Source organism: Hyperoodon ampullatus (genome assembly GCF_949752795.1).
Source record: "Hyperoodon ampullatus genome assembly, chromosome: 17".
NCBI classification, from domain to species: domain Eukaryota; kingdom Metazoa; phylum Chordata; class Mammalia; order Artiodactyla; family Ziphiidae; genus Hyperoodon; species Hyperoodon ampullatus.
In genome coordinates, this window is record NC_136930.1 from 23,030,684 (window position 1) to 23,047,999 (window position 17,316).

Consider the following 17,316-nt stretch of genomic DNA (forward strand, 5'->3'; position numbering starts at 1 on the left):
CACAAATGAGAAATTGTTATCTTGTTCATTTTATATTAGAATCTTGGTTATCAATTTTTTTCGGGGCGGTTTGGGGGGTTAGAGGGAGGCTTAGGAGATAATTTAGAAAAATAAAAATGTTATGGATATGGACTGTATTTAAATTTTTTCATTCAATATGGAAATAGTACTATGGGGAGAAAATATGTACACTTTTAGAATTCAATTGATCTATTTCATTGAAGGGAAAAATGGGGCATAACTAGCCATTCTTTCTATTCTTATAGTACCGATGATTCTAGTAGTCCTGTGCTTTCAAAAACAGTAATACATTTTTATGGATTTTCCTTCTAAGAGGGGCTTGTACTTCTCCAAAAAAAAAATGTTCTTTTGGTCTAAATACTTTCCTTTAGAAGTGTGTTACTTAACAATCCTGATCTGGTTAGCAACCTTTAAATATATTGCTTAGTCATTTATGAGAGTTTGGCACTAAAGTTAAATAATTATACTTATTCATGTTTGTTATATTCATTTTAGCATTACAGGCTTCAGTGACTTCTAGGGGACTTGAAGTACATGAAGAGTTATTGTCCTTGCTTAGTCACTGTATTTTGTATTATCCGTTTTAGTTAATCTGTTGCAAATTCAAGCTGATGATATTATTGCTTCTACTTGTGTTCTATTGCATGCACCAATAATGAAACACTCTGTCATTTTTTTTTCAGTCAACATCCATAGAAAGATTACCAGTGCAAGACACTATGCTAGTGTGTTATGGATACAAAGGTAAATACGACATGATGTCTCTTTAGAGAGTTCATAGCATGGTGGTGCAGACAAATCCATGCACAGGCATGTTAATATAATGTGCTAAGGGCAATGGTAGACATGGATCCTGGGTATCATAAAGGCACAAAGGTGTGTGTGTGTGTATGTGTGTGTGTGTGTGTGTGTGTGTGTACGTAGGTAGGTAGGTAGAAAAGACTTTCTGGGAAGAGATGGTAACTGAGGTTGGTTTTATTAAAGAATAATTAGGAATTAACCATAGGATGAGGAAGAGGGTTGAAAGGGGGAAGACGTTCCATATAGAGACAGAGAAGAAAAGAAACAGCACCATTGCTAGAGAGGAAAGTGAAAGACAAGATGTATAAGGAGATGATGAGGGGTTAAAATAGAAAGTTAGATGGGGGCCAGATCACAAAATTCTTGAATTCCAGGTTAAGGAGCTTGAACTTTATCTTACAAGCAATGAAGAGTCGCCGAAATTTTAAAATAAGGGGTCAAAATGGTAAGATATGGACAGGGCGAGAACAGAAGTTGGAAGATTATTTAAGTGGCTCTTGCAGTATTCAGGATATGAGAGAACTAGGACAGTTATAGCAGAGGCAGAGAGTAAGAAAAGCATTCAAGAACTAGCTAGAAGGTGCACTGGAGAGACTTGGTGATAGATTGAATGTGGGAAATACAGAAAATGGAGGAGTTAAAGACAACTGTGGAGCATAGCATCAATACCAAACACAATAGAGATTATAGGACAGGAAGGAAGTTTGACAGGAAGTGATGACTTTAATAATTTGAGACTTGTTGAGGCTAAGGTGTACCCAGAGTGTTCAGGTAGCAGGCAGCAGCTCTGGGGAAAGTCTTGGGGTGTAGCTGTAGACTTAGTGTCATTACCAAGTGATACTTAAAATCATGTCAAAGGTTCAGGTAACTCAGAAAGAATGTAGAGTGGCAGAATGTTTCTCAACTCACTGCGAAGTTATACTTTTAGAACACCTATCTCCACCATTAACCGTAGACTTTAGAGGCAGTACCTATCATAAGTGGATCAACCAACTTGACTTATCATTAACTTATATATCTTTGGGGTTATTCTCCAAAGCCTAGACATGGAGGCTCATGTTAAGTGAAGAAGCACAGAACAATACAACCAAAATAAAGAAGCAAACAAACAAAAGTATTAAAAGTTGAATGTACTGACAGTTCTTCAGGACTATTTATTATATTCCAGGGACTGGACAATAGCCCCAACATACTAATTCTTTTTCTTATTTTTAATTTATGTATTTATTTATTTATTTGGTTTCACCGGGTCTTAGTTGCGGCAGGCGGGCTCCTTAGTTGCGGCTCGCCGGCTTCCTTTGTTGCAGCATGCGAACTCTTAGTTGCAGCATGCATGTGGGATCTAGTTCCCTGACCAGGGATTGAACCCAGGCCCCTTGCATTGGGAGCGTGGAGTCTTAACCACTGCACCACCAGGGAAGTCCCCCAACATACTAATTCTTCAGTTTGTTCTACCTCTTAGTTCAGCTTTTACACCAAACTCTACCCATCTGGCAAAGACGTCACTAAAGTTTCAGTGATCGAGTTCTTTGTCTAGTACTACATCTTTTGATAATATGCTGTCAAAGTAACAATTAGCAATAACACCATAAGATTATTTGTGGAACTTTTAAAATGGCAGTGGAATTCTTTAACTTCAAAAAAAAACCAAAGCAAAACACCCTCTATTATTTTCGTTGACTTTTAAGTTAAATCAAAACTATTTTCTGAGCAGCTTCCAGGAAAGAACTGTGAACAAAACTCTTGTAATGACATTTCAGAACCATGTGTGGCAACCTGCAGATTAGCACTAACACAATTTCCAAGAGCTACTAAAAATAGGCCTTGTGCAATTGGGCAAAATGAGTGGGTGGATAGATTTTTTTTTAAAGTAGGGCCATGACCTCTGGGACTTTCTGTTGTTTTTGCTATGATCCATAAACAGAACAAAGTGCTGTTTTCTTTCTTATAGGAGTAGTCCATGACTAGTCTGGGACCAAGACATTGTATAGAAATGAAGGCATAGTCCTGTTATTGCTTTTAGTGGCAAATATGGGCTACCCATGCCTCCTCTCCTATTTCCCATGTCCACGGTAAACAGTTTGCTAGAGCAATTCACAATTCTAAGTCCCAACTGTTCCAATTGGCCACAGCAGGTTTTGATGATCCAGGACTCTGCTTCAGAGTCTTTCTAATCACATTGCTCAGGAATAAGTAAATTACTACCAATCAATTGGAAATGACAAGCAAGATGGAAGTCAAGTGCCATTGCTGGTCAAGACCTTCCTTTTCTACACTGGATTTGAGGTAGGCATCAAATGTGATTTTCCTTGAGATAAAAAGTGGGCTAAGGGACTTCCCTGGTGGTCCAGTGGTGGTCCAGTGGTTAAGACTCTGTGCTTCCACTGCAGGGGGCATGAGTTCAATTCCTGCTTCGGGGAACTAAGATCCCACATGCCATGTGGTACAGCACCACCCGCCCACATCAAAAAAAAAAAAAAAAAAAAGTGGGTTGAGAATATAAAGATAACCAGAATTGTGCTCTTCCTTCAAGGAGCTCTCAGTGGAGTAAGGGAGACAGACATGTGAGATAAGAGAAATACGGGAGGTTCCTTCACATTTAGAGTTTAATCTGATTTCACAGTGTAAACGAGAAAGGAGAGATGAAAAACAACATGCTCTTAATCTATGTCATCCTATGCAAGTACATGGAATACAAAGCTTTTACGTCTTGCCCAGACTGATATCCATGAGACCAGGGACAGATAACTTATTTCCTTTGGTCACATCAGGGTATTGAGAATTATGTCTCTGAAACATCACAATCAAAAGGGACTTAGTGTTAATAATAAATACAAGCTAGTTAGACATAAATAGCCAAAATAAGCTGGTTTACTAGAAATCCTGTATTTCACATGGAACAGATCCAAGCATAACACTGGGATACATAAAGTTACCATATAAGAAATTTAAGAAAGTTCTTCCATAATCCTCAGAGTGAGTCTCGAAAGTACAATGCCCAGCCAAGGATTCTGCAAGTTAAAGAGGTTTGTGGAGAAAGTGGAAGGGATTCAACAGAGTCACAGAGATGATTAAAGGGTTGGAAAAATAGGAGCTAGAAATTATTTAGCCTAAGTTAGAGATGACTACCAGGTTTCTTAATAACAGTATTCAAGCAAAGGGAGGGTTGTTATACACAAGATGATGAACTGCTGCTTTCTATCTCAGCTAGAGAGTGGACAGAAGAAATAGACATTGATTACAGCAGGACAGATCTAAGTTAGATATAAAGAAGGACTTTTGAGAATGAGCATTATTGGATGAGAGACCTTCTCAGGATCCTCTTCTTGTACCTGTTCCTTAAATGATGCCATTTCACTGGCTCTTTTTAAATTCTATGTCTCTTCTCACTTTACATGTTCTCCTTAGCTTATTTCATTTATTCTGACTTTAATTACCCATTATAAGCTGACAATTACCAAATATATATCTCTAAATATTTCCAGTCCAGACTACTTTCTAAGCACCTCCTGGACGTCAGGCTTTTATCTTTCACCTGTTCTATCGCAATAGCATCATAACTGATACCTCTGTATCTCCAATTTCATTCTCTGGTGTATATGATGGTCTGAACATTTCTATCTAAAAGCAAGTCTAATATGTCATTTCTTTACCTACAATCTTTTTTAAAACAATTAATTAATTAATTTTTGGCTGTGTTGGGTCTTCATTGCTGCACTCAGGCTTTCTCTAGTTGCGGTGAGCAAGGGCTACTCTTCGTTGTGGTGCGCGGGCTACTCATTGCGGTGGCTTCTCTTGTTGTGGAGCACGGGCTCTAGGCACGTGGGCTTCAGTAGTTGTGGCTCGTGGGCTCAGTAGCTGTGGCGCACGGGCTTAGTTGCTCTGCAGCATGTGGGATCTTCCCAGACCAGGGCTTCAATGCATGTCTCCAGCATTGGCAGGCGGATTCTTAACCACTGCACCACCAGGGAAGTCCCTGACTACAATCTTTTAATGAGTCCCATTACTCACTTGCTTTCCATCATTTGGCCCCTTTACCTAGCCAATATCATCTCCTGTCACTCCCCAAATGTTATTAATTCCAAGATAATTTCACTTCCTTCATCCCACTGTGCTTTTATGTACCTGTGCTTTTTAAAGTCTCTGTATTCTTCACTCCTCCTAGAGCATACCTTCTCACTTCTTTTTATGATCAACTTCTACACTTCAGTTCCAGGGATTTTTCTCTGACCTTACCACGTTGGACTCATGACCCTCAATAAATGTTCATGAATTTCCATGAAAACTTCCTCTGAATACTTTAATGTTGAAGTTACTCTTAATAAGAGCTTTCCAGGCTTCAGATTCAATACCTGCTTATTTAGAAAACATCTGAGTTAAATAGCCCACTAACAGATCTCGTGACCTTCAGACATGGTATATATCAGGCTATTCTCATCACACTGGATACAGGATGCTGCTCGTCTGACACTCCTTGTAGGATCTTCTCAGGCATTTCCATATTACTCTTCCGCTACTGGACCCAGTACCATTTCCTTACTCTCTGTTACCCTAGTACAGTCATTCACATATGCTTAGGTACTTTATGTTCATCATACAACATTCCTATGAAGCAGGTGTAGTAGTCCCACTTTACAGGTGAAAATGTCACCACCTATACGCAGATGACATGTGTAGTGCATGTGCGTGTGTGTATACATTATACTTGTTTATGATACATATATATCCTCTGTGCTCTAGCCATGAATATCCAAAAAAAACCCTCAAAATCAAATTTCCAAAAAATGAATTCATAATTTTACCCCCAAACTTTGTTCTTCTGACATTAAATGTCTCAGGGAATGGTGTCAGAAGCCTAAGAGTGATCCTCAACACTTTGCTCCTTTTTTTTTTTTTTTTTTTTTTTTGCGGTACGCGGGCCTCTCACTGCTGTGGCCTCTCCCATTGCAGAGCACAGGCTCTGGACGTGCAGGCTCAGCGGCCATGGCTCACGGGCCCAGCCGCTCCGCGGCACATGGGATCTTCCCGGACCGGGTCACGTACCCGTGTCCCCCGTATCGGCAGGCGGACTCTCAACCACTGCGCCACCAGGGAAGCCCAACACTTTGCTCCTTTTTAATCCCTATATCCAATCCATCACCAACTCCTATAAATTATCCCTCCTAAATATCTCTCAAATGTGTCCAGTTCTCTCCATCTTTACCATATCAGTCCAAGCTTTCATCATCTTTTAAAATTTTGCCCATGCCATGCAGCTTGTGGGATCTTAGTTCCTCAACCAGGGACTGAACCCATACCTCCTACAGTGGAAGCGCAGAGTCCTAACCACTGGACTGCAGGGGAATTCCCTCAGCATCTCTTGTAATAGCCTCTATTTTCCTCTGGTCCTATTCCTATACATATTCTACAGCCAAGATGATCTCAAGATCCAAACCTGGTCATGGTACTTCATGCTGCCCTTTCCTCCCACCTCATTCAAAAGCCGTTCAGCAGCTTCTCGTGGTTCTTATCAAAAAGACAAACTTACAGCTGCTACACAATGGATCCCGCCCGCTTCATCTCAAACCCACCTTGTCTCACACCCTGCTCCCCTCCCTCAACTTCTCCAGCCACTCAGGCTTGCTTTCCAACCTTCAAACCTGTGATGGCCCATTCCTCTGCAGGCCTCGACACAGGCTGGAAAGCCATCTTTCTTCTCCATATCACTGAATTAACTCTTCGTCAACCTGCAGATGGCAGCTCAAGAGACACTTTCCCAGAGAAATCACCCTCTGGAGTCGAGTCATATTTTTCTATTATAAGCTCCAAAAGCACCATGTTCTTCTCCTTCTTGCCCCCTCTCTTCTTTTTACTTTTTTTTAATGATTAGTTGATTGCCAACCTTCTCCATTCCATTAGACTGTAAGCTTCATGAGAGCAAGAACTGGGTCTATTCTTGCTCGCCATTTTACCTCCAGTACTGAGTATAGCACCTGGCACATAGTAAGTATTTGAAAAGTTGAGTAAATTAATTTGTTGGTTCATATTTGCCCCACACTGAGCTAAGTGCTTTACATATATTATCTCATTACGTTTTTAAAACAGAGTTATGAGGTTACTACCATTCTATTATTAGCTCCATTTTACAAATGAGTAAAACAGGATCTAGAGATATTAGGTGATTTTCCCAAGTTTCACAATATGAACGCTGAAGTCCTCGGCAGTAAAACTATATGTGTGACTGTTATCCATCATTTGTGGGTATCTTTGTAGATGTAAACATATTAACTAAAGTACCATTATTGAGCGTGTGAAAAGGAAGAAATCTCTGAATCACAAATTGATCATTTATGTCTCTTGAGCAAACCTGAAAATCCTGAAATATTTAAGAGTCAACAGCAGAATCCCACGGTTGTTAGGTCAGGTTACTTAAACAGAAGAGAAAAGTAGGCTGTACCTGGATTGTACTTGTTCAATGAGCCTAATTGTTTCACTGACTAGTGAGGCGTAATAACTTTGCACAGTACAACACTAACTATGACTGGGCTGGGAAACACATCTCAAAGTGGTGAAAAAAACACATCAAGCCACGATTAATGACTTGATTCTCATTGCACCAACAGGAAAACAACTTACCTCACTTATGTTGACTGTCTTTATACATGCCCATGACACTACTGAGCCACTGTAAGCAGTGCAACTACTTTGAGCAGTCTAGGCAAAGGTACTTAGGAATTTTTCCTTCTCCCCTCACACCATCTGGTCCACCCAGATGAGAACAGAGGTATGACAGCACAGCTATTCTTAATGGCTCTTGTTGCAAGAGCAATAACTCAAAGTTTGAGGCAAATTTTATGTTAGTTGATCACATATGTTTAAAAGAATTTCATCTTCATTTCTGGAAGTTGTGTTAAGGATTTTTAAAGTATCACACCATCTTTTATGAAATTATTGCCATTGTGACTGTGGAATTCTCAGTATACCTGAGAGGTGGGAGGCTGATAGGTATGTACTCTTCAGGGTACTATACAGGATGTCGTTAGAAGTCTTATTAGCTTCTCAGGCAGGACTTCAAGAGGTGGCAATAACTAGATCTCAATAATACCACCTCAGATCTCCAACTCAGGTATGGGCATCCCCAAACTGGGCTTGATCGCTATATTTAAAATCTATGAGATTTTGGATACTACCTCAGACCAATCAAATTTAGAAGAGACTGCCAATTCACTGTTTTTCAATGGAACATTTATCTGGCAGGATAACCCACTTCATTTACTAAGGGAATTTCTTCCTAGTGGATGACTACATAGAAGGTCCAATTAAAGATCAGATTTTTGGATGAGCGACAATTAGGAATTAAATGTTATTAAGAAGTATCCAGAGCTTCCCTGGTGGCGCAGTGGTTAAGAATCTGCCTGCCAATGCAGGGGACACGGGTTCGAGCCCTCGTCTGGGAAGATCCCACATGCCTCGGAGCAACTAAGCCCATGCGCCACGGCTGCTGAGACTGCACTCTAGAGCCCGCATGCCACAGCTACTGAAGCCCGCATGCCTAGAGCCTGTGCTCTGCATGCAACAAGAGAAGCCACTGCAATAAAAAGCCCGCGCAACGCAACGAAGAGTGGCCCCGGCTCACCGCAACTAGAGAAAGCCCCGCGCACAGCAACGGAGACCCAATGCAGCCAAAATAAATAAATAAATTGATTAAAAAAAAAAAACAGAAGTATCCAATTTAGTCATTTCCTTGCTTAAAAATCTTTCATTCTCCCCATTGCTTTCAGGAAAAAATACAAACTATTTATTGATCTTTCCCCCTCCTTTCTTTTCAAATCTCACTTCAAACATTTTTTTTTTTTCAAACATTTTTATAGTCCACGCACACTGAACGACTAAAAAATTTCCTTACTTTTATGATAAATTTCCTTTCATTTTGGCGACATTCCATATCTATATCTCAAAACCCTGCTCAAGGATCTATATTCCTTAGCAATTCAATTTTTCAAACAGTCATTCTATCCTCCATGTTTTCATAGCATTTGTACATATCCCTATCAATACTTAACTGTTATAACTGTTAATTTACATATTAATCTCCCTCACTGAAATGTGAGTTTCTTGGGGGTTGGGACAATCTTCTTTATCTATTAAATCTAGTGTTTGGCATGCAGTTGGAAAAAAAAAACCTTTAAAACGCTTGTTGCTATGTCCATTAAATTAGGTGGTAAATTGGCTGTCTCAATTCCTCAACAATTCCAGAATATTCTATTTTATAAAATATTCCCCTTTACATTCTGTTAGACCAGTGGTTCTCTCAGGGTTCTGAATTTTGTGAGTTAGTAAAAAAAAATTTTTTTAAATATTTTGGGGAGCAATAAAGAGCATTAAAAAAAGCTACCATCTGTTAACATCTTAATTTCAAAATATATATCTTAAGCTTAAAACATCAGAAAGGATATAATTTCAGAATAATCAACAGTCTTAAATTGAACAAATTTAACTTTTCGAAGACTTCTGTAGATTGTATTTATTTTTCATTTTACCACCAACTGGTGAAAAATAGCATTTGGAAAATGCTGAAATAGATCAGTGTCTTCCCCAAAATAATTTTGAAAAATTAAGTACCCTTTTATGAATTCTTTTTTTTTTTTTTTTACTTTTTATTTATTATTTATTTTATTTATTTATTTTTGGCTGTGTTGGGTCTTCGCTGCTGCACGCGGGCTTTCTCTAGTTGCGGTGAGCGGGGGCTACTCTTTGTTGGGGTGTGTGGGCTTCTCATTGTGGTGGCTTCTCTTGTTGCGAAGCACAGGCTCTAGGTGCGCGGGCTTCAGTAGTTGTGGCGCAAGGGCTTAGTTGTTCCACGGCACGTGGGATCTTCCCGGACCAGGGCTCAAACCCATGTCCCCTGCATTGGCAGGCGGATTCTTAACCACTGCACCACCAAGGAAGCCCCCCTTTTATGCATTCTTAAGGTAGCATCTGAGATATTTTCCTTGTAAGTTCAAATTGTTGTAATGAATGTCATTTCTGGCATGTTGTAAATATTGACAGTAAAAAATAAAATGATATCTTCTTAGAAAATCCAATCAATGGAATCTTTATACCATATTTATTTGATACCCACAATCATTCACTTAAAAATATCCATACTGGGGACTTCCCTGGTGGTGCAGTGGTTGAGAATCTGCCTGCCAATGCAGGGGGCACAGGTTCGATCCCTGGTCCAGGAAGATCCCACATGTCAAGGGGCAACTAAGCCTGTGTATCACAACTACTGAGCCAGCGCTCTAGAGCCCGAGAGCTACAGCTACTGAGCCCACATGCCACAACTACTGAAGCCCTCATGCCTAGAGCCTGCGCTCTGCAACATGAGAAGCCACTGCAATGAGAAGCCTGTGCACCGCAGTGAAGAGTAGCCCCTGCTCGCCACAGCTAGAGAAAGCCCACGAGCAGCAATGAAGACCCAAGGCAGCCAAAAAATTTTAAAATGTGTATCAATACATGCTCGTACAACACAAGAAATACAGCCAATATTTTATGATAACTATAATTTATTTATTTTCTTTTATTTATTTTTGGCTGAGTTGTGCCTTTGTTACTGCACGCGGGCTTTCTCTAGCTGCAGTGAGCGGGGGCTACTCTGTGTTGCGGTATGCGGGCTTCACATTGCGGTGGCTTCCCCCATTGCGGAGCACGGGGCTTTACGCGTGCAGGCTTCATTAGCTGTGGCTCGAGGGCTCTAGAGCGCATCCTCAGTAGTTGTGGCGCACGGGCTTAGTTGCTCCGCGGCATGTGGGATCTTCCCGGCCCAGGGCTCGAACCGTGTCCCCTGCATTGGCAGGCGGATTCTTAACCACTGCACCACCAGGGAAGCCCTATAATAACTATAAATGGAGTATAATCTTAAAAAATTGTGAATCACTCTGTTGTACATTTGAGTATGGTAAATCAACTATACTTCAATTAAAAAAAAATCTAATGGGACTTCCCTGGTGGTCCAGTGGTTAAGACTCCGTGCTTCCACGGCAGGGGGCACCAGTTGGATCCCTGGTTGGGGAACTAAGATCCCGCATGCCATGCAGCCAAAAAAAAAAAAACATGGAGGAAAAAAGAGCTCATTAAAAAAATACATGAACAAACAGATGGAAAATCTACATTATTCCTTTATTTCCATTCTACTTCCCCACAGAGTTTTATAATATTTATACTCAGAAGTCTATTATCAATTTAAATTTAATTTAAAAAATTTCTATGACCCTAAATGTTATAAAATATCCTGAAATGAGTTACCATTATAATTATTAGTGCACATTTGGGTCAAATGAACATAAATATATTGATATTAAATATGACATAAACATTTATTGGAAGTACATTCCTTAATTAGCTGAGTTTTTTTTCAACTAATTAATGTGCCAAGAATTTGTTTTCTAGGGAATTCCCTGGCGGTCCAGTGGTTAGGACTCAGTGCTTTCACTGCAGGGAGCACGGGTTCGATCCCTGGTCAGTGAAATAAGATCCCCACAAGCCAAGCAGTGCAACCAAAAAAACATTGTTTTCTATAGTGAAAATGTTCTTCTTTTTTTGAACACGTGCTGAGGACATTTGTTCACAAAAAATTATGGGTGATGGGAATAGAAAGGGTTTTGTTTCAACTACATCACACAATTCTTTAAACTCCTTCCAAAATATCTGCAAAAAACCCCTAGTGATCTATTGTTGAAAATTATTTTTAATGAACAACTGACACTTCAATTAGGGCCTTCTTGTGTTTTGATGAAAGTAAAAGCTGGAATCTATTAGAGTTGCAAAAGCGTAGCTACCAAATAATTATGACATTTACTTTCTCTATTTGTCTCTGGTGCTCTTTTTCCATCCTTGGGCAATGTAAAACAGGAAGATCAGTGATGGGCGGACCGCTTGTCTCTTTTGGTGAAGTGGAAGAAAGATGATTGTGAAAAGGGAGGTGGGAAAGGAAAACCAGCTTGAGAGGAACATTCTCCAACAGTTCAGTTTTGGAAAATGAACGCGTATGGAAGTTGAAAGCCTGACAGCTTATTATCTTAAAAAACCATCTATGTGCTCACATATCCCTTGGAAATTCTGTGTATACCTCCAGGGCTAAGCACACCCCAGTTTGAAGGGCACTGGACTAGACCTGAAAGTATTAAGTGTTTTCTTTGAAGCAGTTACATTCCAGTCCTGGGATGTACCCTCAATCTTGAACACTTGGGAGATACCCTAATCACCACTTTGGGATGGTATGTTTCTTTTGTAAAGACCGATCTCATGATTGTTATTGATTCTCTCAGCTTTAGTTTCAAAGTGTGGTATTTTCTGACCTTGACATGACCTTCAAATTCTGGGAGAAAGGAGTTACCTTATTTGGAATGTAAGCCTCCTATGAAGTTATTGCCTGAAGTTATGTAGAAAGTCCTGCTTTAGGGTATTTCTTCATGACACTGTACCTTTATGGCCTGGCCGTCTTTCTGTCTTCCGTGTTTTCTCACCTGATCCTTCTGAAGGTAATTGGTTTGCATTTTCAAATTTATGAAAAAGGTGGGTTAGTGTGGAATCTATGGCTACTAAACAGAGCCTAGTTAATCAGCCTAGCAGGAACATGAATCTGTGAATCAAACAGTATCTGTAAACTAAATATTTGGGATGGAACTCCTACAAAAATCAGTAATCTATATGTGGTTTTAATAATTCAGTTTTCAATAAAAATAATTATCGACCTCCTTCCCTACTCCATAGTTCTCATCCTTTGAAGCCTATATAAAAATTCATATTGTAAAAAGAATCTATTTTTGTGCAACTCATATACAAAGGAGGCATTTTATTTTTTACTTCCTCTCTCTGAGAATAGTGAACTAACTAGTATTTGTGATTAATTAGAATATAGACACTGCAATCACAAAATGTTTAGCTATCATTAAATTTAGAATTTAAAAGCATAACTTCAGGGGCTTCCCTGGTGGCACAGTGGTTAAGAATCCACCTGCCAATGCAGGGGACACAGGTTCAAGCCCTGGTCTGCGAAGATCCCACATGCCGTGGAGCAAATAAGCCTGTGTGCCACAACTACTGAGCCTGCGCTCTACAGCCCGTGCTCCGCAACAAGAGAAGCCACCGCAATGAGAAGCCCGCGCACCGCAACGAAGAGTAGCTGCCACTCTCCGCAACTAGAGAAAGCCCGTGCACAGCAACAAAGACCCCATGCAGCCAAAAAAAAAAAAAAAAAAAAAAGCATAACTTCACAGATAAAGCGGTTTTGTGTAAATTTTTAATGACGTAGTAGTTGAAATTGGAATTTTTATTCACTAGCTTTAATTTTAAAAAATTTCAAAACAACCTTTCTACAACTACATATTTTATGGAAATGCCTTACATTGTATAACATGCAAATATTATCAACACTTAAAACCTACCATATTTCTGTTCTACTAGTTTATTCAGTAAAAATCTGTTTTAGTCTTTTGTTGAAAGTTCAAGGTTGTGTGTACCTAGTGCCTGCCCATCTGCACGTTCATATATTGATTCATTTAACAAATCCTTCCTGATTGTATGCTCTGTCATAGTCACTGTTTCTAGATGCTGGAAATACAATATTGAGCAAACCCAGAAATGGTCCTTGCTTGCATGGAGCTGTCAGTCTGTTGGCGGAGTATGCAATAATCAAATAATTATACACATTTAAAAACTGCAATTTTGGACTTCCCTGGCAGTCCAGTGGTTAAGACTCTGCACTCCCAATTCAGGGGGCACGGGTTTGATCCCTGGCTGGGGAACTAAGACCCCGCAAGCCGCAGGGTGTGGAAAAAAAAAAAAAAAATATATATATATATATATATATATATACAAAAATAAAAACTGCAATTTTGACATGTTTAAAAACTGCTGTTGCAACAAGTGCTGTGAAGGAGAGAGGAAAACGTGCTGGGAGAATCTGCAACAGGATATTTGAATGTTGGGGAGTATGGGTGGTCAGGGAAAGCTGCCCTGAGGAAGTGATGTAAGAATGAATGTGGGGGGACTTCCCTGGTGGCACAGTGGTTTAAGAATCCACCTGCCAATGCAGGGGACACAGGTTCCAGCCCTGGTCTGGGAAAATCCCACATGCCGCAGAGCAACTAATTCCGTGCTCCACAACTACTGAGCCTGCGTTCTAGAGCCCGCGAGCCACAACTACTGAGCCCGCGTGCTGCAACTACTGAAGCCCGTGTACCTAGAGCCCATGCTGCACAACAAGAGAAGCCACAGCAATAAGAAGCCCACGCACTGCAATGAAGAGTAGCCCCCGCTCGCCGCAACTAGAGTAAGCCCACATGCAGCAACAAAGACACAATGCAGCCAGAAAAATCAATCAATCAATAAATTTATATAAAAAAAAGAATGAATGTGGGTTCATTAGAAGAAGGGAAGGAAGAGCGTTACAGACAGGGAACAGTGCAAAGGCCAGACAGGGCTCAAAGCAAACCTGAAGGACGGAAGGAGGCTAGCTTCTGGAGGAGAGGGTTAGAGGAGGAAGGAGAGGCTGGAGAGGTGGAAGGCAGCCAGACTTGCTTGGCTCTGCAGGGCTTTAAAGTGTTTTGATATGTAGACCAACAGAAAATAATTAAAACTTTTGTAGGGTTTTAATGTGGGTGGGGTGATAAAATCAGATTGGCATTTTAAAAAGATTACTGGCTTCACAGTAAGAATGGATTAGAGGGCAGGGCTAGAATGTATGGTTTATCGAGATAGATGCTACCCTGAACATATGCATGTAAACACAAGCTTTTGAAATATAAATCATGTTTTACAGGGATTTAGAATTTTCTAAGAAAAGAATCACTGGTTTTTATCTTTTAAATCTTTGTGTTTATTTTTGGGGGGCAGGGCAAAGTTGGTTCATGATACATGGAGAAAAAGAAGAAAGAACAGTATTTTCCGGAAGTCCTGGGGAAAAACATAGCATCAAAGTTAACTTTTTCCCCAAAACCAAAAACAGCTTTATTTTTTGGATTACATACTCAATATAAATTATAATATCAGTATAAGACAGTATGGAGAGTACATCCTTTTAAACTACTTTTTATGCTTGTAGTCACATACAAACTTATATATACTCTCTTGGGAGCATGGCTGTTTTGTTCAGTAACGAATATAGGCCCAGTACTTAACAAAGTAGGTGCTCAGTAGCTATTAATTGCATTAATTATTCCTGTTATATCTGTTAATATACGTATTGCTTTTTTCACTCAACAGTAAGCCCTGGACTTACATAATACCACATCAACCTTTTTAATGGCTCAATAATTCATTATAGGCATGTGCCATAAGGTATGTAAATAACCCCACACTGATGGAAGCTCAAGATTTTTAGGCTTATAAACACATCCTTGTGATTCAATGAGCATCCTTGCACAGACATTTTAATGCTTGTCTAGGATAAATTCCTAGAACTGAAGTTGCTGGGTAAAAAGATATATACACATTTTATATTTTGATACCTATAGCCAAATAGCCTACCAGAAAAGTTGTTCCTATCCCCATTCTCAATTATATTCATCTTCCTATACCTCTGATGGGTTAAAAAATTTCATCTCCTGGTGTTTTTAATGCACATTTCTCTGATTATTGGCCAGGTCTGCCCATCTTTTCATAAGTTTACTAGCCACTTGTATTTTCTCTTCTGTGATTTTCTAATACATGTCCTTTGCACATTTCTTTTTCTTCTACTAGATATGTGTTTATCTTACTGATTTATGAGAGCCCTTTGGATATTAGTGATATTAAGCCTCTGTCATATATATCCCTATTTCTTTTTCCTAGTTCACTCTAAAAAATCTTTATTACGTTTTTGGAAAACAAAAGCTTTATAATTTATATAGTCAGTTCTGACAATCTTTTCCTTTAAGGTTTCTGGCCATTGTATTCTGCTTAGAACTAGGTCTTTCACTCCCCAGTATTATAAAAATACCTCCCTAATAACATTTTCTTTTGGTACTTTTTACACCTTTGAGAACATTTCTGGAGGGCAATCAGGTGATACTAATAGGACTTTATAAAATGTTCATTCCCTTTGCCAGAAATTCCCCTTTTAGAATTTATCCTAAAGGAATAAGATACAAAGTTTTAGTTTCAAGGATACTCACTAAAGAGTTATTTATAATGGCAAAAAACCCAAAACTGTAAACAATGAAATGTTCAACAATGCAAGACTGGTTAAATCAATTATGGTATATCTATATCCATTAAAATACAAAAAATATTTAATCATATTAAAACATATTAAAAACTAAAAGCAAAAATATGCTAAGTCCAATTCATAAACACCAAAAAAACTTTTTGGCTAGGCACAAAAAAAGAAGACTGTATTTGCACAATAGTGGTTAGTTCTGGGCACTGATGATCTTTTTTCTTTTTCTTTTCTTCTATGAGAGTATTTGAACAGTAAAAATATTTAAAATTTAGTGTAGCCTACAATTATGCAGATACAACATCGTTAAGTGTATTATTTGTGTTTTAGTAGCCAAGGGTGCCTTAGACTAGAGAGCATTATCCTTGTCTTCAACTTGTAAAGGCAAATTTTGCCTCATCCAATAACTTGAGCAATAACAATAATTTAAGCAAGTCAATTAATCTTTTCGTACTTGGGTATCCTCATCTGTTGAATGAAGATAATAATAGCTACCCTGATTTAACTCACAAGGAAGTTGTGTAAATTGTGATTCACTGTAAGCAACATAGAAAATGGTGCTAATATTATTTATATTCAACTCCATGATTATCATTGTTTTTGCTTAAGCTTCTTTATTGAGGTATGATTGACATATGAAAAGCAGTACATATTTAATGTACACAATTTGATGAGTTTGGAGATAAGTATACACTTATGAAACCATTACCATTACCTATGCCATAAATGTATCCATCATCTCCCAAAGTTTCCTACAGCCCTGTCTGTTTACTGATTTTTTTGTGTGATAAGGACACTTAAGACCTATCCTCTTCCCAAAATTTTAAGTGTACTGTACAGTATGGTTAACTACAGGCACTATGCTATACAGTAGATCTCTAAGACTATTCATCTTGTAAAAGTGAAACTGTACCCTTTGACTAATACCTCTTATTTCCCTCTCTTCCCAGCCAGGGCAACCACCATTCCACCTTCTGCTTCTATGAGTTTGTCTAGATTCCTCACATAGGCGGCATCACGTAGTATTTTTCCCTTTGTGTCTGGCTTATTTCACTTAGCATAATGTCCTCAAGGTCCATCCATGTTGTTGCAAATGGCAGGATTTCCTTCTTTTTTTTTTTCCAAAATTCAAAAGGTTTATTACTCACCTATTAATTCTATTACATTTATTTATTCAGTTTTATTGTTTTAAAATATATCAAAATACATAGAGAAATCTTTTTCTTCCCTCCCACCCTCCCTATCCCACCCCTCTAGGTGGTCACAAAGCACCGAGCTGATCTCCCTGTGCTATGTGGCTGCTTCCCACTAGCTATTTTACGTTTGGTAGT